Here is a 25873-nt window from a genome sequence, read left to right as displayed (position 1 = left end):
ATGAGTGTCGCCATAAGATTGATCATTTGGCTTGAAAGCCATGAATCTTCACACATGATACGCCATTTCTGAGAATACGTTTTAAAAATAATTGTCGTATTACAAGTTTATTATTTCTCCTGGTAACTTTGTCACATATAATGACACAATGCGATGTTTTTCTAACTTTTTGATTTTTTTTCAATTTTTCATGCCCGTTTCAAAATGCGGTAAAAAAAGGCAAGTATGACCGTTCCTAGCTAGTGGTTGAATCTTGGAAAAAAAATTGGTGTTTCTATGATGAAATAGATACTTTTGTACCTAGAAATGATTTTTGGGAAAAATAAAGAGCAAACTATAATGCAGCTGTATTTCAAATTTGACCCACTTCCAACTTATTCCATGAAAATTTGTCTTTTTCACGAGAGGTGGATAAAAGCTTTGGACACCCAAAAATTTGGTCAATTGTACATTAAATATGTCCTAGAATGTTAGAAAAATGATTTGGTCCAATTTTACAACAAATATATGGTAGGTCCTTCACAAAAAAAACTCATTTTGGGTACTCGAATAATGTAAAATGAATTTTCCATCCAAACAAAATGAAAACTTCCTTAGGAAACATTGTTTGCCATTCCAATATGCACCCTTGTGCACAATATGAGATCATTTCAACAAACTATGCCATGAATGTGGCCATAAGATTGATCATTTGGCTTGAAAGCCATGAATCTTCACACATGATAGCTCATTTCTAAGAACACTTTTTAAAAATAATTTTCATATTACAAGTTTATTATTTTACCTGGTAACTTTATCACATATAACGACACAATGAGAAGGTTTTCCAATTTTTTGATTTTTTTGATTTTTTCATGCCCATTTCAAAATGGGGTCAAAACGGTAGGTATGACTGTTTGTAGCTAGGGCTTGATTTTTGCAAATATTTTGGAGTATCTATGAATAAATAGATACTTTTGTACCTAGAAATGATTTTTGAAAAAAATAAATAGCAAACTATGAGGTAGTTGTCGTTCAAATTTGAGCTGCTTCCAACTGAATCGGCATAAATTTTCCTTTTTCATGAGAGGTGGATAAAAGCTTTTGACACCCAACCATTTTCTCAATTGTATATTAAATATGTACTAGTATTTTAGAAAAAATATGGAGTCCAATTTTGCAACAAATATTTTTTAGGTTCTTCACAAAAAACCAAATTTTGCCACTCGGAAAATGATTAAAATAGCTAGAAAGATCATAAATGCATACAAATTGGTCCTCATCCATAAAATGTGGTATAACTTTAGTGAAAATTTGTTTGGTGCCCTTTTGAAAAATATTTTTGATAGATGCTTCACAAAATTCCTCTATTTTTTGTACTTAAAAACTATTTTAAATCACTGATTTTCCGAACCAATCAAAACCCTTCCCACAGATCGATGACATGGCGCCCATCCATCATCCATCCATCTCTCCATCCAACATCCATCCATCCATCTATCTCGGGTCCGGCCACACCAAGTGCATCTCCGACCTCGAGTCCGGCCACACCAAGTGCATCTCCGACGAGGTCAAGGTATACTTCATGGTCGTCGGCAAGTACAACGTCGTTGGTGCCGAGCTCCCCGATTCGCATGGCAAAATTGACAAAATTGACCTCTGGAGCGAAAGAACTCACAAAGTGAACCCGAATGGACAAAAATTCACCCGGCTGACCCTTTAGTGTGGCGCCCGACATCTAGGCTCCACACTACACTGTGTGACACCTAAGACGTCGGCGCCACATGCCTGGCCACACTGGCGCAGCTGGCCCCACCCCCAGGCCATGTGACGCCTAATCCTCAGGCGTCGCACCCTCTACAGTGTGGCGTCGAGCGCTTAGGCACCACACTGTGACTTATCCAGCCACGGACCAGCCCCCCTCCTCCAACCCCTCCTCATTCCCCTCCCTTCACTTCACTTCACAACTTGTGTTCAAGTCTTCCCCTTGTCAAATCCCTCTCCAAATCAGCAGATCTGAAGGTTTGGAACGGGCATTTGTTGTCCAATCCCTCCCCTAAGGTAATCCCCTTGATCCCCTCCTTCTCATCCAAACAAAAATCTCTTTTGGTCACTTTGTTGCAAATTTGAGGAAACCCTAGTTTTTCATGAAATGTGGGATGTATATGATATTGTTGTATTTGTTTGTATGTTATGATAAGGGTATGATGGGGTTAGGATTAGGGTTGTTTCGATGTTTGCATTATGGTTGTGTTAGGGTTAGGCTAGGGTTAGGATTAGGGTTGTTTGGATGTTTGCATTATGGTTGTGTTAGGGTTAGGGTTATAGATGTTTGGAAGTTAGGAATAGGGTTTATTTTTATTAACTAGATATTTGTTAAATATCAGCCTTTGTACAATGCCATGATGACCTTCAACCTGTCCAACCTAGCAAACCACTGATTGGCTATGATACTGCTTGCTTAACCATGTTGTTAGCGTGGCTAGTTGCAGGTGTAGTTGCTTCCATGTGATAACATGGGTTCCTTGTCTTATCACCATATTAATGCTATTTAATTTAATGCACCTATATACTTGGTAAAAGGTGGAAGGCTCGGCCTTTCTAGCCTGGTGTTTTGTTCCACCTTTGTCCCCTTAGTTTCGGCTACCGGTGTTATGTTCCATATTTGAGCTCTCCTAACACGATCGGGGTTGTTATGGGGACCCCCCTTGATAAAAAAATTAGATTAAAGCTGGCCTGGCAAGGCCAAACATTGGTACTACATTTTCCCAACATAATAATTCAGTTAATTTGAAATGCATAGGGAGTTAGCGCTACCCGAGGAGTAATTCTACATAATACAGGGAGGACCAGTGCTGATGGTGCTGGTCAAAAACAGAGCTATGTGCGAGGCCAACCCAGGGCAACTTGGGTGATTTCTATCAGGCCACCGTACGCGTTGCTCATCCGTCGTGTCCTGAGAACGAGATACGCGGCTCCTATCGGGATCGTCGACACGCCGGGCGGCATTGCTGGATTAGTTTTACCTTTGACGAGATATCTTCTGCATCAGGATTCCGGTGATGCTTTGGGTAATCTCAGAGTTGAGGTTTTCCACTAAGGAATCCGACGAGATCGCGAGTGTCGTGATCGAGGATTTCTATGCGGCTTGTGGTAATTTGTGATGGACTAGCTGGAGCACCCTTGCAGGGTTAACTCTTTCAGAAAGCCGTGCCCGCGGTTATGTGGCAACGTGGAAACTTGGTTTAACACTCGTTCTAGATAACTTGAATTTAACTTAATTAAAATATGCCAACTGTGTGCGTAACCGTGATTGTCTCTTTCGTGAGTTCCTTCTCCTATCGAGGACACGGTGGGGTTATGTCTGACGTAGGTAGGTGTTCAGGATCATTCATTTGTTCATCCGTAGTTCACGTCCGCTATGCGTAGATCTTCTCCCTATTATTTCTAGTATTCGTAAGTTAGCCACCAAATATATGCTTAGCCGCTGCTGCAACCTCACCACTTAACCATACCTCACCCTTAAGCTTTGCTAGTCTTGATACCTTTGGAAATGAGATTGCTGAGTCCCGTGTGGCTCACAGATTACTACAACACCAGTTGCATGTACAGGTAAAGGTTACTTGACGCAAGCGCGTTGATTGTTCATTTGGAGTTGCTTCTTCTTCTTCTTCATCATCGATGTAGGATGGGTTCCAGGTCGGTAGCCTGGGATAGCAAGGATGAACGTCGTTCTTCTTTTCTCGTTTGTTTTCGTCCGTAGTCGGACCCTGCTCTTCTTCATGATGTTTATGTATTGTACTGTTGTGACTCTCTGATGTAGCTTGTGGCGAGTGTAAGCCAACTATATATATATATATATATCTTCTTTTCAGTACATGTACTTGTAACGATATCCATTCTTGCGACACGACGAGATGCGCTTCTATCCCTGACGAGGCCCTCGTGCCAAATTGAGGATAGGGTCGCATCTTGGGCGTGACAAGTTGGTATCAGAGCAGTACCGACCTAGGAGCCCCCTTGATTGATCGAACTTGGCCGAGTCGAGTATATTGAAAAACTGCTTTGAATCTAGTTATATATCGGAGAGTAGGATTCTTTTTTCTCCTCTTCTATTCTCTGGTGAGGAATCTTGACGTAATAATTTAATTCTACTCCTCTTCTCACTCAAAAAAAAAATTTAGGATCACGTGGATATTTTTGGAATCTATATGATGCCGATGTGACGGAGTTCTGTCTTGGTGCCTCCTGTCTGACTTGATTTCTTCCGGGGAGTTGAGCTCGAGGGGATTCTTGAGCACATCGTTATCATTTAGATTTCTTAGTATCGCAGAACGAAGGATGTTCGTAATTGCTTCAATACTAGTAGTGGCGAGATAACCGCCATGTCCCCAGTACTGGTGCAGATTGTTCGGGAGTACTTCCATACTCTGTGTCGGTGTGATCACGAGGGTCTGTAGTAAATGAAGGTCCGGGATTTTGGTCGTGTGTTGACGGATGTGATATAGGTGACGGGTTAGAATAGGAGTTGTGTGATATTACTCCTTGTATCCGTGTACCAGATTGCATGACCAGATATTTCGGGAATTCTTAGGTGGGAATTCAAGTAGTTACTTATAGGACAATCTTCCAACAAATGCATGATGTTAGGTTGGGGTTCGACATCTAGTGGATTCGTTTGTTGACGGTCGACTTACAACGGTTCTCGTTGTGTCTTAAAGAGTCCTTGTAGCTTGCTACGACTCGGGGACGCTTCGTATGTCGGGTGCACTGCCTTGCACTTGATGGCTACTCTAAGGATCGAGCCCGTGCGATCCTGTCCATGAAAATATCGGACGAAATCTTTCTCATGAGTTTGTTCTGGCTTGTTTCATAAGCCGCACCCCTTGTGTTGTTGGAATATGGTAATTCAAGTTGCTTCGATGTCAAGTGGTGATTTCAGATCTTTCCAAGAGGTGTTCTCATATTTTTATGTGAGAATGCAAATTATTTTGTTCATTCAAATTGTCATACCAATTCTTGTCAACCAGAGTTGTTATCTCAAGTCTTTTCAACCGGCGTGCTTCTCTTCAACTGAACTCAATCCTCTCCAATTTTGCAAGATCATTCTCTCTTTATTCCGGAGTTCATCTCATCTGTCCAAAGTTGTCTTTGTTTTTTCCCGCCCTCCCGCCCTTTTCTTCAGTGATTGGATTTCATCCAAGTGCATTTCATTTCATTGTTGCTTCCGCTATCTCTTCTTCCTTTCGTAACCGGTGATTCATGGTGAAGATTCTCAGGAGCTTCGTGTTCATATTTATTCATTCTCGTCATCTTTTCTGGTGAATTCAATTTAGTTGTCTGTGTTCGTTATATCCTTTTCGTCCTTGTAATTCTTTCCTATGTTGTTTATTCATTCCTCCTTTTCTATCCGGAGTGTTGAAGATATCCCAGTAGTTTCTTGTTTTCAATGCCTTAATTATTTCGAGGTGCTAACCTCATCTAGTTCTCTTCATACTGGTGCAATATCTATCTTCTAAGCAATCTTTTCTAACGGTGGTTTCTTTGAGTGGGCCCATAACCCACGGGTTCTTTCCCAGGATCTTTCCTGGCTCTTTTAATCTTTTCTCGGAGATCATTAATTCTTTCAGCTATGACGTAAGTATGGATTTCATCAGTCATATTCCTTCTTCAAGATCGACTTGAATTATTCTCTTATTTGGCTCAACCTTGCATTCTTCTTTATTCCGGAGTGTCTCAGTTTTTCGTGATGGTCCTGTTGCCACGTTTTCAGATTGGAAGACCGAAGGATTGCTTATCTCATATCTTGGGCCATTCTCTTGGAGATTCGTCATTTCAGCTTGGTGCCATCATCTTAATTGTTCCAATCATGAGTAATCCCTTTCTTGCTATCCGGCGCATTTCTGAGTTGTTTTCATTCTCGATCCTCCGAAGGCCATCATTTCAGAAGATTTTTCGTTCTCAGCTTTCAGCTTTCATCCTCAATTCTTCTCAATTGTTGTCTCTTCGTTCGTCTCTCAATTATTCCGGTGCCTTGTTCTAGTTTTCTCTCAGGTGGCTCATGATCTCTTCATTCTATTGTATCTCCATTAATTCATGGTTGCCTCATTATTTCAATTCTCACCGGTGTCTCCTTCAAGACTTCTTCTAGTTTGTGATCATATCTCTCCTCAACCATTTCAAGAAGAATAAGTCGTATGCTAAATCCGTTGCTTGTCATCAATTACACTTGATGAAGGATAATCATAACATAATTCTTATTCGTGTTCATGGTAATCTGAATTCTTCTTTCGGAGTGGCTCATGATATCAATTCTTTTCTCTTGTGCTTATCTTTCTTTTCCGGAGTTCCAAGTTCCTTTAAGTATCTCTTTTCGAGGCTTGATCAAAATCTTGGCAAGGTCATAATCTTATTCTTTTCTACCTTCATATCGTTGCATCATTCATTTGTATACGGAGGTCCTTCATGGTGGTTCATCAAGGTTTCAATCCATTCTCAAGTGTTCTTCAAGATTCTTGTTGGAGAACCTCAAGTATCCTTTCTCTTGCATTTATATGTGAAATTGTTCTTCCTTTATCCTTTGAGGTGGTATTATAGCATTCTTGTTAGTGTAGGAGTCTCGAAGAGATTCCCTTTCAAGAATGAGATAATTAAACCCACCAATTCTATGATCATGAGATATTTTCAACCCATGATTTCTTCATTGAGCTATCTTGGTTTGGGTTTCATCAAAAGCTTTCCTATGGATTGTTGCTATCATGGTGCTTGTCATTAATCCAAGTTCTCAATGTATCCTCTTGGCGTAAGAAATTTTTCATATCTTGTTTCCCCAATCAATCCTTGTTTCTGTTAGTGGCTGGTTGTCACTTCGTTAGTTTGAAAAAGGTTTCCATAAGCCCACTACTATCTTGTTCTTTTCGTTGTTGGTTTTCCTACAACTCCGTCCAATTCTTCTTGGAAGGATGCTTGCCAAGTTGATTGGAATTAGTAGTTGTCATTCTCTCTTCATTCTCTTCTCCGTATGAGCTAGTTCCTATTCTATTGTGCCTGAGGCATTGTGTTGTTGCTCTTTGGGTCTATTATGTTGTTCTATCAAGATCATGGTGTTCCCTTGTTCTATTTAGTTGTTGGTTGTGAATATTGTCTAATTCTCCTATCTTTTCGAATTTTTTGTCCCATTTTCCTACCGAAGTGCTGCCGAAATTTTCCGTGAATTCTTGCTTCTTTCTCATATCATTCCTTATCTCTTTGATACCTTCAAGGATCGTTGGTTTCACTCGTTTGTCAAAGAAGCGACTAAGTTTTACCTCTTGCTTTCTCATCCTCTTCCCCTTTCATTCTTGGATCTCGGGGCGAGATCCTCTTGTAGTGTAGGAGAGTTGTGACAGCCCGAGACCGACGTTCCAGAAGATTCCCCTTCTATTCCGTTTTCATCGTGTGGCTTATTTTATTTGTGGCATCATCATCGCATCATTCGCATCATCTGCATTGCATCGGCATCTCCGTTGCCACCAGTTTTCAAAACTTATATCCGTTGTTAGTTGCCGGTTCACATCGTTGTTCGTTCTGAGCCCGACCGCACTTGCACGCGCCCGCGGCATCGTTTAAACCCTGTTTTAAAAGTGTGCGTAAACTTTCTCTGATCGGGGTGAAACTTGGCATGCGGTCGTCATTAGTTATAGATAGGCCGCCTGTCGAATTTCGTCGCGATCGGAGTTCGTCTGGTACCCGAACAGTCGATCGTAGCAGCACCGTCTCCGGTTATTCGTCGGGAGTTTGTCGGTGTTTTAAAACTCGTTGCCGCGCCGCCCGTTTTCCCTCTCTTCTCCGGTAAACCACCCTACACGGCCACTTACCCGTTCCTGCATTCGGAATCGTCCGAATCCGACCGGACGGTTGGATCTAGAACGAAATTCCGGCTAACCTAGCCCCCCCATTTGTCAATAAATAGACCCCCTCCTATTTTTGAGGCAGCCAACCCGCTCTCTCCTCGAAATCCGTGCAAAACCGTAGCCTCTCCCACTCTCTCTCTCCTCCCTCCCTCCTCTGCGCAGCTACGGGCCCGCCCCAGCCCGGATTGGGTCCTCTCGGGCCCATCTGGCAAGCGCCGCCGCCTACCCGGGCAGCAGAGCTCCGAGCTCCCCCAGCGAGCCCGTGCCCCCGCGCCTCCAGCGCCATGCCCGGCGACCGAGCTGCCCCGCCGACCCTGTTCGGCCCCGCCGCCGTGACACTCCGGCGAGGTCCCGCCGCCGGCGAGCCTCGCCCCGTTCCTCTCTCTAGTCTCCTCTCTTTTCTCTCCCTGACCAGCTTCTCTCTCTTCCTCCCGTAGATCCGAGGAGCCGCCATGGCAAGCTTCGCCGCACCCCTCCGGTGATCCTGCCCGCAGCCGGTCACGACCACCCCGCCGAAGATCCGACCAGGCCGCCGTTGAGAGCCGCCTCGCCGCGGGATCCAGAAACGGATCGAGGTTGGGACCGCCTCGTTCCCCGTTGACCCGCGCCGACGAGGGCAACGCCCGCTCCAGCGACACATCATGGGCCTCCCCCCCGTTGCGGCCCAGCTCGCCACCAGTGGCCTTCGCCCTTCGGCCCAGCATCCCCTCGGACCGGGCCCAGCCCGAGGTAATAGCCCCCTGCCGCCTTATGACGCGCCATAGGCGTAGAATAAATAATTTGTGCCCCCTGTCCGGCCCGTTAAGTATTTCGGTGATTTTCGAATTAGATAATTCCAGTTTATAGAAGTACAGTAATATGCCCTAAATTTAGTTCCGTAAGTCGGTTCGCGACATGTAGTATATGGTTTTCGGGTAGTTTTGCGCGTAGAATCCAATTTTGCAACTTGCATATTTGTTTGACGTTGTTTAGCGTGACGTATGCATAGATTTACGTGTTGTCTTAATAGGATAGTGCCCGTATTTATTTTTCGCGCAAGTACGGATTGCTTGAATGTCGTAGTAGAAATGTCCATGTTTTAGGAACACCTTTTCCATGTATTTTAGAGTAGACGTTGGTATTTTTGCGTGTAGGGATTGCCGCTAGTTTATTTTTCCGTGTATAGGTTATTATCTCGCGTTTACGTGTGGCAATATTTTTGTTGTTCAACCCCACTTGTTTTATATGTTTTCGGGGTCGAAAAATCCATAGGATTTTTCTGTGCAATTAGTTTTAGCTTTTGAGCAAGTTAGTTCACGCGATATTTTGCCATGTTGCCCTCTTGTGTTTTTTGCAGGATTTATTTCGTGCTTCGTTTGACGGAGTTGTCAACTAGAGAGTTTTTCTTTGGTGTTTAGTCTAGCCCCTGGTAATTTTGGTTGCAATAGAACTGCATGTTTAGGTGTGGTTTGGTTGCTCTCAAGTTGCTAGAAATAGTGCTGATTTGGAGGTGCTGAAATATTTCTAAGTCTGAGATCTGTTATATTTTGTTGTTGTCTTGTCTTGCTTCTATCTTTTGATCTGTAGCTCTTTTGAGGTTGGTCCAATGGAGTTACTTGTAGACTTTATGTTTCTCTAGCATGCTGTGAATTTTCATGCCATTTGGAGACCTGTATCTTATGGTTTTGCTGCTGTAAATATGCCTTCAGATCAAAAACTGCACTTTCATGAAGTGTAATTTTCACTAAGTGTGAAATAGTGTGTGATATGCCATTTTGTGACTTCTTTCCCTAGTGATCCATGATGCCATGTTAGTTGTTGTTAGTTGTTTGTTGTAGTGCTTCTTGCCCTCTATCGTCTCATGCCTTGCTTGACCATATTGGAGTTGAGTAGCTTGTAGTTGTAGGGTGTAGAAAGTGATATGTGGTTGATTTTGGCAGATTGTAGTGATTTCTTGTTTTGCTCGTAGTTGTTGAACCGTAGCTCCGATTTGAGCGTGTCCTATATGAAACTTGCTTAGAATCTCGTGTAGTTTCATTTTCTCTTGCTGGTTGTATATTTTGAAGAGATCGTGACTGCCGTTGCACACATTTTGCATTCATGCCATCATATCTTGCGGTGCTTGTATCTTTTGACCCGTAGCTCCGTTGGAGATGATCTCTATGTGTAAATTGCTTGTAATGACGCGTAGAATCACGTGAATCTATTTGTTTTGCTGTTTAACAACCAATTAAATGTGTTAGTTCGGATCTGGACAGAAATGTAAATTAACATGTGAGGTCGTCTCGGAGGTGCTATATGTCATTTCCGACCTCATTTAAAATGCCTAGATAGGTAGTCTAATTACACTTCACCTCTTGCCATGTTTAACCACATTTAATATTGTCGTCTATCTAATCGGGATAAAACTAAATAATTAAACGTGGAGTTTCGTCAATATGCAACTCGTTGCATATTGAACTTCACTTAATGTGTAGTGTTTGATTGTGTGAATTGTCATGCCGTGACTTGCATGTATGGTGCATCATATGTGTTGTGCATCGTGTGGTGAATTCGTGTGTTAATTCTTGTTTCCGGTTTGCTTCGTCTCGTTAGAGTACCGAAAGCGTGTCAGATTGTGAGGACCCGTTCGACTACATCGGTTCGTCTGCTTCATGGAGGCATTCTTCTTCCAAGCGGGATCTCAGGCAAGATGACCATTGCCCCAGATACCATTACTATCATTGCCATGCTAGTTTTATCGCTTCTAGCGATTATGTCTCGTTGCATACCACATGTTAAATATCAGCCTCTCTACAATGCCATGATAACCTTCCACCTGTTCAACCTAGCAAACCACCGATTGGCTATGTTACTGCTTGCCTAACCATGTTGTTAGCGTGGCTAGTTGCAGGTGTAGTTGCTTCCATGTGATAACATGGGTTCCTTGTCTTATCACCATATTAATGCTATTTAATTTAATGCACCTATATACTTGGTAAAAGGTGGAAGACTCGGCCTTTCTAGCCTGGTGTTTTGTTCCACCTTTGCCCCCTTAGTTTCGGCTACCGGTGCTATGTTCCATATTTGAGCGCTCCTAACACGATCGGGGTTGTTATGGGGACCCCCTTGATAATTCATTTTAGATTAGAGCTGGTCTGGCAAGGCCCAACATTGGTACTACATTTGCCCAACATAATAATTCTGTTAATTTGAAATGCATAGGGAGTTAGCACTACCCGAGGAGTAATTCTACAGAATACAGGGAGGACCAGTGCTGATGGTGCTGGTCCAAAACAGAGCACTGTGCGGGACCAACCCAGGGCAACTTGGGTGATTTCTATCAGGCCACCGTACGCGCCGCTCATCCGTCGTGTCCTGAGAACGAGATACGCGGCTCCTATCAGGATCGTCGACACGCCGGGCGGCCTTGCTGGATTAGTTTTACCTTTGACGAGATATCTTGTGCATCGGGATTCCGGTGATGCTTTGGGTAATCTCAGAGTTGAGGTTTTCCACTAAGGAATCCGACGAGATCGCGAGTGTCGTGATGGAGGATTTCTATGCGGCTTGTGGTAATTTATGATGGACTAGTTGGAGCACCCCTGCGGGGTTAAATCTTTCGGAAAGCCGTGCCCGCGGTTATGTGGCAACGTGGAAACTTTGTTTAACACTGGTTCTAGATAACTTGAAGTTAACTTAATTAAAATATGCCAACTATGTGCGTAACCGTGACTATCTCTTTCGTGAGTTCCTTCTCCGATCGAGGACACGGTGGGGTTATGTCTAACGTAGGTAGGTGTTCAGGATCATTCATTTGTTCATCCGTAGTTTACGTCCGCTATGCATAAATCTTCCCCCTCTTATTTCTAGTACTCGTAAGTTAGCCACCAAATATATGCTTAGCCACTGCTGCAACCTCACCACTTAACCATACCTCACCCATTAAGCTTTGCTAGTCTTGATACCTTTGGAAATGAGATTGCTCAGTCCCGTGTGGCTCACAGATTACTACAACACCAGTTGCAGGTACAGGTAAAGGTTACTTGACGCGAGCACGTTGATTGTTCATTTGGAGCTTCTTCTTCTTCTTCTTCATCGATCTAGGATGGGTTCCAGGCCGACAGCCTGGGATAGCAAGCATGGACGTCGTTCTTCTTTTCTCGTTTGTTTTCTTCTGTAGTCGGACGCTGCTCTTCTTCATGATGTTTATGTATTGTACTGCTATGACTCTGATGTAGCTTGTGGCGAGTGTAAGCCAATTCTATATATATATATATATATATATATATATATATATATCTTCTTTACAGTACATGTACTTGTAACGATATCCATTCTTGCGACACGACGAGATGCGCTTCTATCCCTGACGAGGCCCTCGTGCCAAATTGAGGATAGGGTCGCATCTTGGGCGTGACAATATTGTAGTATTTGGATGATTGCTTATAGAAAATATTGTATGTTCTGTTGTTTAGGGATGGGAAGAACATGTGTTTATGTTCATCACGTGGACAAGGATGCCTTTTTAAAAGGCAATATTGATCTGAACCCGGATGAGCTCGACATGGTGTTCGATTTCTGTCCTAGCTATGCTGAATTGTTGGAACAAGTCCGAAAGGATTTGAATTGGATGGACCCTAGTGATGTACTACCTCCGTTCCTAAATATAAGACCTTTTAGAGATTTCACTATAGACTAGATATGGAACAAAATTAATGAATCTACATCCTAAAATATGACTACATACATATATATGTAGTTCATAGTGGAATCTCTAAAAGGTCTTATATTTGGGAACAGAGGGAGTAGTTGAGTTTGATGGCAGGCATAATGTGGGATCCGGAATGCACATTCGTTGGAAGACCATGCGTGTCAACTCCGAGCAACATTGGCTTGCATACAAGGATACGGTGGCCGAATCACTAGACAAGGCTCTAGAATTATTTGCCATCAAAACAAATGTTCCTAACTTGCAGTTGGATTTGAATCGGGTTGCCTCTCCGATTGGTGAAGCTAGTCCTCCATGCATCAACGAAGAGGACAACATTGAACCTCTTTCAGCACAACAATCTTGTATCCAACATGAACCATTGCTAGAGGATAAGGATGAGCACGATGATGATGAGAATGATGGTACTGTTCTTCATGACAACAACCGTGGTGATTTGGACAAATATAATTTGCAAGAGACAGTGGGCCATTCTGTTCCATACTCACGTGGTTATGCATCCTGTAGCGACCCGACTCAAAACGAGTCAAGCCTCTGTGTTTCTGTGCCATCCCTGGATCGGTATGCTGGCACACACAGTACATCAATGTATATATCAAAGTGCAATCACATGTAAATAGCGTAAAACTGATATATACCTTAATTATCTCAGCGGAAGCGGTCAAGGGAGTGGAGACCCAATAAATCCCAACGGCAAGTTGAGTGTAGACCGTAACCCTAAATCGTACTCTTACTCGTCGAAGAAAAATATCTACAACATAAGATGTTGCAGCCGTGTCGGTCAGCATATTGAATATGCCGGCAAGTCACATAAGAGAGGGGTGAAAAGTAATCATCTATACTATATGCATATATGGCAGATGGGGCTATAAGTTTTTAGCGAAAGGCAAGTTTTCTCCTACAACAAGAGAGGGCTAAAAGCAAAATGTTACTACATTGTTGGTTGTTAACGAGATGGTTCCGCCAACCAGTTCTCGTACCCGAGTTGTCAATAGTTACCCTCATCAAATATATTTAATGGTGTTGAGAATTTCAGATAACTTCAGTTCCTTTGGCTCAAGTCGTCCTAATCGATTAGGTTTGAGTACTCTGCAGAGTTTTGCACACGTTCCCCACAAGATTTGATCGCCTCCGAGTATGTCCTCGCACTTCAGGGTGTTTGAAGACCGGATGATCAAAACATGGTCTTTCAACGGGTCCCTCTGAATCCCTGTCGGTGCCCATCCATTCCTACCGTTCGTCTACATCTGCTAGCACCGCCTGTCCAGATGTAGACGAACGGTAGGAATGGATGGGCACCGACAGGGATTCAGAGGGACCCGTTGAAAGACCATGTTTTGATCATCCGGTCTTCAAACACCCTGAAGTGCGAGGACAAACCCGGAGGCGATCAAATCTTGTGGGGAACGTGTGCAAAACTCTGCAGAGTGCCCAACCTAATCGATTAGCCGTGTCCACGGTCATGGACAACTTGAGCCGAAGGCATTGAATTTCCCCTGAACTCTCGACACAACTTAATAATGATGTGGGTGTTAACAACTATTCGGGCACGAGAATTGGTTGGCGGAACCATCTCGTTAACAACAAACTATGTAGTAATATTTTGCTTCCAACCCCTCTTGTTGTAGGATAAAACTGGCTTTATGCAAAACTTAGCTCCACCAGCCAAATATGCATGTAGAGATAGTTGATTATTATTTTACCCCCTCTCTTTGATGACTTGCCGGCATATTCAATATGCTGACCTACACGGCTGCAACGTATCATGTTGCAGAGTACTTTTCCGACCAGGAGTGAGGCTACGATCTACGCTCAGCGACATGCCCTTGGAGTTGGATGGACTCGTCTACCTGATGCTTCCGCTAGTCTTCGTTAGATATCTCATGAGATGGCCTTCAGCCACTTTATTGTAATCCTTTATTGTAATAAAGTACTCTTTATGAGATTTCGATTAATAAAGCTGTGTGATTGAACTCTTGAATATATACATTATGTACTGTGTGTGTACCAGCATGATCTTGGGATGGTACGGAAACACCAGAGGCTTGACTCGTCTTGAGTCGGGTCGCTACACATCCGAGTCGGACGATGAGGGTCCCGATGAAGAAGTTGATGAGGAAGGGTTCACGGCAAAGGAGGCTGAAGCTTTCATGAAGATATTAGGGCGGGATCACCGTACACCATTGTTCGAGGATCTTAGCCTTGCAGATGAAGCCGTGGTTGACGGAGGCGAAGGCATATTTTTTGTAGTTAGGCCACCTTCTCACCAGGACAAACATGGGAAGAATATTATTTTGCCGGGATCAAAGTTCCAAACATTCCTTGAACTGAAGATGTGGTTGGATGAATATTCTGTTACGCATTATAGGCCACACAAAGTTGTTCATTCAAACATGAAGCTGCGTTACACGGTCGCATGTGAGGATTCAGGGTGTCCTTGGATTGTCCGTGCAAGACCACGGAAAGGAGGACCAGTATGGAACATTGTTAGTTGTATGCCTCACACTTGTCGAGGCAAGAGGGTTGATGGCAAGCTTTCGTCGCAAAACCATAGACAACTCACCTCCGAGTTCATCGATTATAGGCTTTCCAACTCCATCTCCTCTCTTCCTACAATGAGCATAAAAAGCGTACAAGACCTTGTGAAAGCCCTCTTTCACTACAAGGTGAAATACGGGAAGGCATGGAAAGCGAAGCAAGCCGCATTCAAGATGTTCTATGGTGATTGGGAGCAAGCATACACCCGACTACCTAGGTTGTGGGGAGCTATTGCCGCCACTAACCCGGGCATGGTTCATGTGGTTGAGCCGTATGGGGAGAAAACAAGGATTCACAATGGAAAGAGGGTCCGCGTATTTGGCCGTGCATTTTGGGCATTTGAGCAATGTGTGAGGGCTTTTCCGCACTGTCGGGTGGTCATCTCCATTGATGGCACGTTTTTGACCGGACAATTCAAAGGCACTTTGTTGGTTGCAATAGCAAGTGATGCCAATAACCGGTTGATGCCTTTGGCTTTTGCTTTGGTTGAGGCAGAGAACAATGTTAACTGGGAATGGTTCTTGCATATTTTGAGAACTAAAGTATTACCGTTTGAAAGGGAAATCTATGTCATATCGGATCGGCATCAAGGCATACTTAACACGGTTGATATTGTCATTCCCGACCATGCTCCTTTGCATCATCGATGGTGCATGAGGCATTTCTGTGCAAACTTCTACTAGGCATGTGGTAGCAAGGAGTTGGCGGATGATCTTCAAGATTGTTGTCAAGCATTTTCGGACAAACGATTTGCAAGATTGTACAACGCTTTGGTTGCAAACAAAAAACTTGATGCGGGTGGGCTTGGGTTTCTCAACAGGCACATTCAACTTCGGTCCAAGTGGGCACGAGCTTATGACGAATATGGCCGAAGATATGGTCAAATGACAAGTAACATGGCAGAATGATTCAATCAGGTGTTGAAGGGTATCCGTGCGTTGCCGGTGACGGCAATAGTTCAATACACATTCGACAAGTTGAGAGCATACTTTCTAAAGTACTTGCAATAAATGGATGATCAGATTGTAGGAGATAACGAGAAAAAGTACAAGTACCAGTTCCCACCAAAGGTTGACAAATGGATGGTATTTCAATCAAGAAAGGCTGACTCCCAAATGGCTACATTGTACAACAACGAGGATTGGACATACCAAGTGAATGAGCCCGGAGGAACGATAAACTATGGCCAGCAACACGGAAACAGGGTGTTCAAGGTATCTTTATCCTTGTGTTATTGCTCTTGTGGGAGGCCAAGGTTGCTTCATCTCGCATGCTCGCATTTGTACACGGCAGCTCACGCTAGGAATGTGGACATCAACCATCCACTAACCGTGAGGGAGTCCGAGTTCTCGATCATGACCACGAAGCATACATGGTCTCCTAGATTTGAACCATACTTTGACCAGTCACAATGGCCGGAGTATCATGGAGTACAACTATGGCCAGACCCGGAGTGGAAGGTTGTGAAACGGGAAAAACGAAAGACAAAGCGTTTTAGAGGAGACATGGATGGATGGGGCCATGGGGGTGGCAGAGAAATGAGGAAGAACCAATTCCAAGAGCCTACTAAGAGATCACATTGTGGAGAGTGCGGGGTACCATGTTACAACACAAGAAGGTGTACGAAGCCAAAGAAGAAGTCCAAAAACAATGATTCAAGGTCAAGCCAACCAAGTCCTAGCCAACATGGTCATATCCAAGCAAGTACAAGCCAACAAGGTCCTAGTCAAGCAAGTACAAGCCAACAAGTTCCTACTCAACATGTTCCTAGCCGACTTGGGCTTACTAGAGGACGTGGTGGTCGTGGTTCTAGAGGCAGGGGTGGGATAGGTCGTGGTGGTGGTGGTGCTAGAGGCAGGGGTGGGATAGGTCGTGGTGGTGGTGGTGCTAGAGGCAGGGGTGGGATAGGTCGTGGTGGTGCTAGAGGCAGGGTGGGATAGGTGGTAGTGGTGCTAGAGACAGGGGTGGGATAGGTGGTGGACTTAGTAGGATTGGTATGTGTGGATCCCTATGAGGACGATTTCCGTATGTCACATATTTGACTTATCTTTATCATGTTGTTTTTCATGTTCCTTTGTATGTTATTGTACTAACTCTGAGCCTTGATCTTTTGTTGTAGGTATGACGGCATCTCAACCCAACAAGGCAACAACGTAGTGGGGGAGGAGAAGGATGCAGCCAGTGAGGACCAGGGGTTGAGGGAGAGGGCTGCAAAGAAGTTGAGAGAGGAGGACGCCGCCGAAGCGCGGAAGAAGAAGGAAGAGGAGTATGACGCAAGGATGAAGGATGAGCTGAAAATACACCTTGACCACTGGATATATGAGAAAAGGATGAAGGAGCAGCACAAGCAGATGATGGAGAAACATCAAAAAGAATTTGCAGCTAGCTTTAACAAGATGCTGGCAGAGAGCGCAGCAAAGAGAGAGCAGGAGCATCAATGCTTCACGGAGAGGGTGATGGAAGAGGCTTGAAAAATGCGCAAAAGGGAAGAGGAAGAGGAAGAAGAGAGGAAGAAGAAGAAGGGAAAGAGGCCTTGCTCGACACAATATAGTCGGAGGCTTCTATTCTCATGCGCGCTTTCATCTTTGAATCCTATGTGTTGTTGAACCTTGTTCGCTTTCGCGCTTTCTTACTACGAAACTCCACTATTATGTACTTTAAGAACCTATTATGTATCTTTGGACGTATTATGTATGTTATATGTTTGAACCTATTGTGTTGTATGTTTGAACTCCGCTATTATTGTGATGTATGTTTGAAGTCCACTAGTATGTGTTGTATGTTTGAACTCCACTACTATGTGCTGCAGTTTTCCGCATGCCAGAAGGTGTGGCGCCTGAGACCTAGGCGTCACACGTGTGAAACTAAGAGTAACAAAGAGTCGACACTTCAGATGCCAGTAGAATTCACATGTGTGGCGCCTAAGCCTTGGGCGCCACACATGTGAAAATGCTGCTAGTAAAAATGCCAGTAGGTTGAACATGTGTGGCGCCTAAGCCTTGGGCGCCACACATGTGGAAATGCTGGCAGTAAAAATGCCAGTAGGTTGAACATGTGTGGCACCTAAGCCTTGGGCGTTGCACCTGTGTGGCGCCTGAATCTTAGGCGCCACACATGTTAAACCTGCTGCCATCTCTTGTTTTCACAGCAGTTCAGAGCATTGATTGACAGCAATTTCACGACAATTTCAGAGCATTGAGTCACGACAATTTCATAGTATTGATTCACAACAATTTCATAGACACAATTCATAGCAAATAGTTCACAAATAGTGCAATTGGTACAAATAGCCAGAACTACTAGCCAAATGGTTCACAAATAGTGCAAATGGTTCACAAATATCGCAAATGGTACAAATGTTTCACCCAACTACTTGGGGCCTCGTTCCCTCTTAGAAGCTAGCTTCTTTCTTCTCACAAGAGGCTCCGATTCATCCAACTCATCGTCATCGTCATCGTCATCCTCATTGTCCATACTTCTCATCCTTGATAGACGAGAGCCCCGGCAACCGGGTTCTTTCCTTTGTGCGCATAATCATCTGGTGAGTACTGCTTCAATTCCTTCCTGTGCTTCAACATGTAAGCGGAGCGTTGGAAAGTCTTCAACATCATTTCGTTCTCAACCTATTATGCGAAAACGATATCGTCATACATATGAAGGTTGAAAGTGCACAATGTATGATGGCTAAACTTGTTGTCGAAAACAGTCAATACCTTCAGCCACATCCATGGAGCATTCTTTCCAGTGCCGTCAGCGAATATAGTCCTAGAGATCACATACCACATGTACACACGAGCATAAGTACGGATCACCTTGTCATTTGCGTCCTTAGGACAATGAGCAAAGTTGGCGGCAATCCAAGTGAAAGAAGTGCCAGCCGGGACCCTATCTTTCTTCCCTCCATCTTCTACCTCTAGCTGTGGAGGTGACATACCAATAAGGGCATCCATTTGGTGTCGCCATCCCTCAGAATCAGTGCTCATACAAAGAGGATTCCCCTCGATCGGAAGTGCAGTGATCATGGAAACATCTTGAAGAGTCATTGTCATCTCTCCGGTCCGGAGGTGAAAACTATGGGTCTCCGGCCTGCACCGATAAATAAGTGAAGTGATTGCTGCAGCGTTCAGGTTGGGCGTTAACCGACTCACAAGCTGAATGAATGGAAGGAGTCATGTGATCTCGATATATGGTGTGTACCGCTCATCGTACTGCATTACAGTCGATGCCCCGTGAGACCGAATCTTCAAGGGCATAAGCTTCTGCAAACAGATAGGAGTGATATGATTACAGTTTCATTTTATTAAATAAATACATGATTTTTTAACATATGATCTACTTACCATTTCCTTCTCCGACATCAAATATGCCCGGTGTTCAACGTCATAGGCATCATTCAAAATCCACACCATCGTACATATCACAAAAAATACGCTTATGAATCCTACATATCATTCAACTTATGAATCCTACATATGAATCCTACATATCACAAAAGCCACACCACATCATCCAAAATGCATCATTCATCTTATGAATCCTACATATCACAAAAAGTACACTTCAAAAAAATACTACATGCAACTAACTCATCATCTACATAGAACTAACTCCTCATCTACTTATGAATCTACATAGGACTAACTCCTCATCTACATAGGACTAACTCCTCATGAATCTACATAGGACTAACTCCTCAAATCCAATCAAAATATGGCTCTCAACCTAACTAACCCGAATCTAAAAAATACACAATGCTATTTGGATAGATAGATGGGGAACGTAAGAGATTACCTCGTACACAAGTTTGGGGGATCAATCCACGAAAGAAATCACCAGATCTGAAGCATTTAGAAGAGGGGATACAGATGAGGAGAAGAGGCAGCCGCCGGTTTCAAAACAGAAAGGAGGGGAATGAGGACGGGGCGGGGGAGGGGGCTGGCCTGTGGCTGGATAAGTCACAGTCTGGCGCCTAAGCGCTCGGAGTCACATTGTAGAGGGTGCGATGCTTGAGGCTTAGGCGTCGCACGGCCTGGGGGTGGGGCCAGCTGTGCCAGCGTGGCCAGGCGTGTGGCGCTGATGTCTTACGCGTCATGCAGTGTAGTGTGACGCCTAGGTGTCGGGCGCCACACAAAAGGGTCAGCCGGGTGAATTTTTTTCCATGGGTTCATTTTGTGAGTTATTTCGCTCCAGAGGTCAATTTTGTCAATTTTGCCGATTCGCACCGCGTCTCCCTTAGGGTAAGTTAACTAATCGATCATCGTCGAGCGACCCATGATTGGATTTGGGGGAAACTGCAATGATCCGGTGATTTCACTGATTTGCGCGATTGGGTCAGTTCACATGACGTCACTGTACAGGAACAACATGCACTACTCTGAGAACGTGCAATTTGGGCACTTCCCCTTCATGGCGGTGGAGGCCGGGGACTAGCAGGCCTGCTTCTGGGCGCCCGACCACAAGCCACCGGTCACCTCACCTTTGAGTTTGATTGGAAGAGCGACGTCACGGCCAAGGACTGGTCCAACGTCGCCAAGAAGGGCAAGGTCGATGTGAGTGCTTCGATTCTGCCCTTGGGCTGCTTACTTTGCTGCGTGTCTGTTACCTGGTCGATTTTGTTTTCTGCTACCATTATTAGTGTGGTGAAAATGGAGATGCATGTCTAACTGCTTCTCATGCTTAATATAATTTAATGTGTAAAATGCCACGCAAATGCTATTGCAAAGATACTAGTGGTATACTGGTATATGCGCATGCATTTGGAAATATGATTTCACATCTGTGTTTGAGCATTAACCATACAGATTATGGTACTGTTAATTTGGTGCAGTTGAATGAGTGCTTGGTGTTTATATTTTGTTAAATGGGCATTATTTTGTATTATAATAGATTGATTTGCAACAGTTTTATGGTAGTTTCAGTAGTTTATGGTAGTTTCCGTAGTTTTATGGTAGTTTTATGGTGCTCCAAAGATTATGGTAGTTTCAGTAGTTTTATGGTGCTGCAAAGATTATGGTAGTTTCACTAGTTTTATAACAGCAGCAGTAGCATAAATTTAATTGAATTCAATTAAAATTTCCAGAATCTCTTCTTGATCTATAAAGTTTTAGCAGTTCTCCACATTCTCTTCTTGATCAGTCTTGAACACACCATTAACTTGAATGAGTGTGCCTGAGCTGTTAATTTTGGAGTACTTGAATCAATAAAGTTGCAATAATTTTGGAGTAATTTAAAATGGTGTAAATCAACCATTTTCATACTGACCATATATTGCTTGATGTGAATTTTTTTAAGCTAACCATATATGTCAAGTTACTTTACCTCACCCATATCTTTTGGAGTATGCTTTTATGTTGTGAACACTTTTAAACTAACCATATATGTCAAGGAATTTACAAATCATTGTTCCACTGTTATAGGAACTCAATTAACATCCACACCTGAAGTGTCAATGCTTAATGAACAAGGTTAATATCCACACTTGCATTTAACAAGGATCAGGAGTAGAAGGTTATGTTTTGTGTATATTGCTACAGACTGCAGTGCCATGCAACTGTGGCATTTAACAATGCTTGATAGTCTTGTTAACATAATTCAGTCCAGTAACTCTAATTAATTAACTTATTTTTTATTTAATTAAATTACATTGAAACCTTTCCTTTAATTATAATTAAAGAAGGGTTTAAATTTAATTAGAACTAATGGAAACCTTTTTGGCTAATCATAATTAATTGAAAACTTTCATTTACTGAATTAAACTGTGTCCAATTGTTAAACCTTGTTACTCTCTTGCTTGTTGTTAGTAGTAGAGTAAGTAATTAAGTCTTGTTGTTTAGTGTAAGACTTGTTGTTTAGCAAGGCTTGAGTAATTTAGTGTATTGCATCTTTAGTTCCAACTGAATTTTTTATCATGCTACTGTGACATCTACTGAAAATTTCAAACAAATGAAAGGAGTACTATAGTTACAAATGGAGCCTACAAACTCTGTACATCTATTGTACTCATTTTTCAGTTATTTGTAGTTACAAAGCATCAATTGTAAGATTGTAACTAAACATATCTTCTTATCCTCTCATTTTACTCATACACATGCTTCTGACCTTGTTAACACATGCTCAGGCTCATTTTACTCATGCACATGCTCATGATCTTCTTAGTTATGACTGTAAGTACTCCAACTTGAGTACATCATTTTCTTCAGCTTGAGTACAATTCAAATCAAAATCCATTTTGGAGTACTCCAAGTTACTGATCTGTTGTACTGATCTCCAAGTTACTCCATTCAAATAAATGTGTTGATCAGATCCGCTGTAGTACTTGTTGTTGATCTTGCTGTAGTAGTTGTTGTTGATCTCATCTGCTGTAGTTGTTGTTGAACTTTTGGACATTCTTGCCAATCTAATATTTGAACCACCTACAGGTCAACTTGATCAATCTTGACACCAACATCAGGAATCATTCGGGCGGTAGTGTCACCAGCCCTTTGTCACTCTGAGAATATACATTGTCTTCACTCCTTTACAGTAGCTCAAGGCGTCCTAAATAGAATGTAAAGATTGTAATATTGTAATGGTAGGCATATGTGGGTTGGATTAGACATGTACAGATTGTAGTAGGAGTATTTACCATTCTTGTTCTATTTGCAATTTTAATTATGTCATTTGGAAACGTGTGAAATGGAACCTGGCTCATGGTACCCAATTAAGGGCCTAATATGTGTAAGACTATGACAAGTGGGACCTATCTAATTGGTGGGACCAGATATCATGACCCAAAAAATGTTATAAGCCCACAACCTAGAAAACAAAAAAAGGCTGAAAAGTTGGACGAGGCCCATGTAGCTAACCAAAATCAATAGAAAAAATATATATTAAAAGGGCTGAATTATTGGGCTCGGCCCATGTAAAGCATCGAATTGGACCGGGCTGATTCATGTCAATGACCAATCCAATTGGTCGTAGGTGTGCCACGTCAGCTTGCCACATTGGATCCGACGTGGTGTGGGCACACTTCTAATGACCAAAATGATTGGTCGTTAAACCTATGACCTTTTTTGTCGTAAAATTCTACGACGATTCCAGCAGAAAGGTCGTTATCGTTCACTAGAGACCCTCAGCTTTTGATTGCCCGTTTTTGGTCGTAAAAAGGTCGCAAATGGAAATCAACGACCATTCGTAGACCAATATTGAAGGTCGTAAGTTAGCATATTTCTTGTAGTGGAGGGCAGCAAATTGAACATCAACGCCCACAAACTCTTTTGTGATCTACTCGAGATATCATCTACGCATGAACCTAGCTCATGATGCCACTGTTGGGGAACATCGCATGGGAAACAAAAAAAATCCTACGCGCACGCAATACCTATCCATGGTGATGATCATCTACAAGAGAGGAGAGTGAATCTACATACCCTTGTAGATTGCTAAGCGAAAGCGTATATAATGCGGTTGATGTAGTGGAACATCTTCGCGATCCAAATCACAGCCCATCCCGCGATCTCATCACGACCCGTCCCGCGATCCCATCACTATCCATCCCGATCTAGTGCCGGACGGACGACACCTCCGTGTTCAGCACACATACAGCTCGATGACGATCACCGCCTTGTTGATCCAGCAAGATGGGCGGAGAGGTAGATGAGTTCTCCAGCACGACGGTGTGGTGGTGTAGGTGGTGAACTAATCCAGCAGGGCTTCGCCTAATAACTGCCGAAGTAGACTACAGGAGAAACATATCTAGAGGGAGAGAGAGGGAGCACGTGGCAATTAGGGTTAGGGGTTTCCCTCAAAATCTCTCAATATATATAGGAGGAAGGGGAGAGGAGGCAACCTTGGCCCCTACTCCAAGCAGGTTCGGCTGAACCAAACAAGGGAGGAATCGACCTCCCACAAGGGAGGTGGAATCCTATTAGGACTCCTTCCTAATTTGGAAACTCTTTCCACCTTTTGGCTTTTTGCCTTATCCCTCCTTCCAACTGCATGGGACCTTATGGGAGGCTTCGGCCAGCCCACCAGGGGCTCGTATGCCTCCTCTCATAGCCCATGAAGCCCTCGGGTCGTCACACCCATCCCGGTGGTCCCCCGGTACCCTCTCGGCACTCCTGGTACACTACCGATGAGCCCGAAACTTTGCCGGAGACCAAAATAGGACTTCCTATACATCAATCTTTACCTCCGGACCATTATGGAGCTCCTCTTGACGTCCGGGACTCTGAACAACCTTCGGTCACCAACATACATAACTCAACTATACCGAAACATCACCGAACCTTAAGTGCGCACACCCTGCGGGTTCGAGAACTATGCAGACATGACCTGAGACACCCTCCGGTCAATAACCAATAGCGGAACCTGGATGCCCATATTGGCTCCTAAATATTATACGAAGATCTTTATCGGTTGAACCTATATGTCAAGGATTGAGTTAATCTCATATGTTGTTCCCTTTGTCCATCGGTATGTTACTTGCCCGAGATTCGATAGTCGGTGTCTCTATACCTAGTTCAATCTCGTTACCAACAAGTCTCTTTACTCGTTCCGTAATACAAGATCACGTGACTAACTCTTTAGTCACATTGCTTGCAAGGCTTATTGTGATGTTGTATTACCGAGTGGGCCCCGAGATACCTCTCCGTCATACAGAGTGACAAATCCTAGTCTTGATTCACGTCAACCCAACACACACCTTCGAAGATACCTGTAGAGCACCTTTATAGTCACCCAGTTACGTTGCGATGTTTGATACACACAAGGTATTCATCTGGTGTCTGGGAGTTGCATGATCTCATGGTCATAGGAACACATACATTGACATGCAGAAACAGTAGCAATAAACTGACACGATCATATGCTACGTTTATAGTTTGGGTCTTGTCCATCACATCATTCTCCTAATGATGTGATCCCGTTATCAAACGACATCTGATGTCTATGGCCAGGAAACCTTGACCATCTTTGATCAAGGAGCGAGTCAACTAGAGGCTCACTAGGGATAGTGTTTTGTCTATGTATCCACACATGTATTTGTGTTTCCATTTAATACAATTCTAGCATGGATAATAAACGATTATCATGAACAATGAAATATAATAATAACTAATTTATTATTGCCTCTAGGGCATATTTCCAACACAACTGGTATCAGAGCAAGGTCTCCAAAACCTTGGTTTGACCGCCATTGGAGGAAGATGAATGTGACTAGTTCCCAAATTTTTAGTTGTAGAGTGCCTATTCTTGATGGGGAGTATTTTAGACAATGGAAAGATGAAATGCTTGATATATTCTATGAGTTCCATTTGCGCAAGTATACTGAATATCCCTATGCGCCTCCCAGTGACCCCATACATCCTTCTCATGATGATGAAGTTAACATGCTTGGTAACCTCAACACCATCAATCTTATCATTAGAGGTTTACCAAGAAATGTGCTTAATCAGTTGCAAAACTTTGAGTGTGCTCATATCGTGTGGAAAGACTTGGAGAAAAGATACCCAAATTATTCCCTGAAAAATCTTGATATCATTGTTCACAAATACATTGCTTTCCATAAGATGAAGCCAACCGATCCTAACTTCGATAAATGTCTATTTGAGCTTCGTGACCTCATGCTTGCCAAAGGAAATTTAATTACCATCAACAACATCATTGTGGACGCCATTCGAATGCATAAACTTGAACATTGTAATAGTCCAATTTCTTATAAAACTTTTATCTCTTATGAGGAAACTTCATCCGATGGTGACTATGCGGAACGTGGGTACTACGATGATGATGAGAA

At 43.2% G+C, this 25873-nt stretch overlaps 1 pseudogene; it reads left to right on the top strand.

The window, feature by feature from the left end:
- The window catches only part of LOC123450572, an 80842-nt pseudogene extending 55741 nt beyond the window's left edge, over window positions 1-25101 (top strand).
- The last annotated feature ends 772 nt before the right edge of the window (window positions 25102-25873 follow it).

Source organism: Hordeum vulgare, chromosome 4H (assembly GCF_904849725.1).
Source record: "Hordeum vulgare subsp. vulgare chromosome 4H, MorexV3_pseudomolecules_assembly, whole genome shotgun sequence".
Taxonomy (NCBI): Eukaryota; Viridiplantae; Streptophyta; class Magnoliopsida; order Poales; family Poaceae; genus Hordeum; species Hordeum vulgare.
Note: the sequence above shows the minus strand (reverse complement) of the source record. Positions and strands in the feature narration are given on the sequence as shown.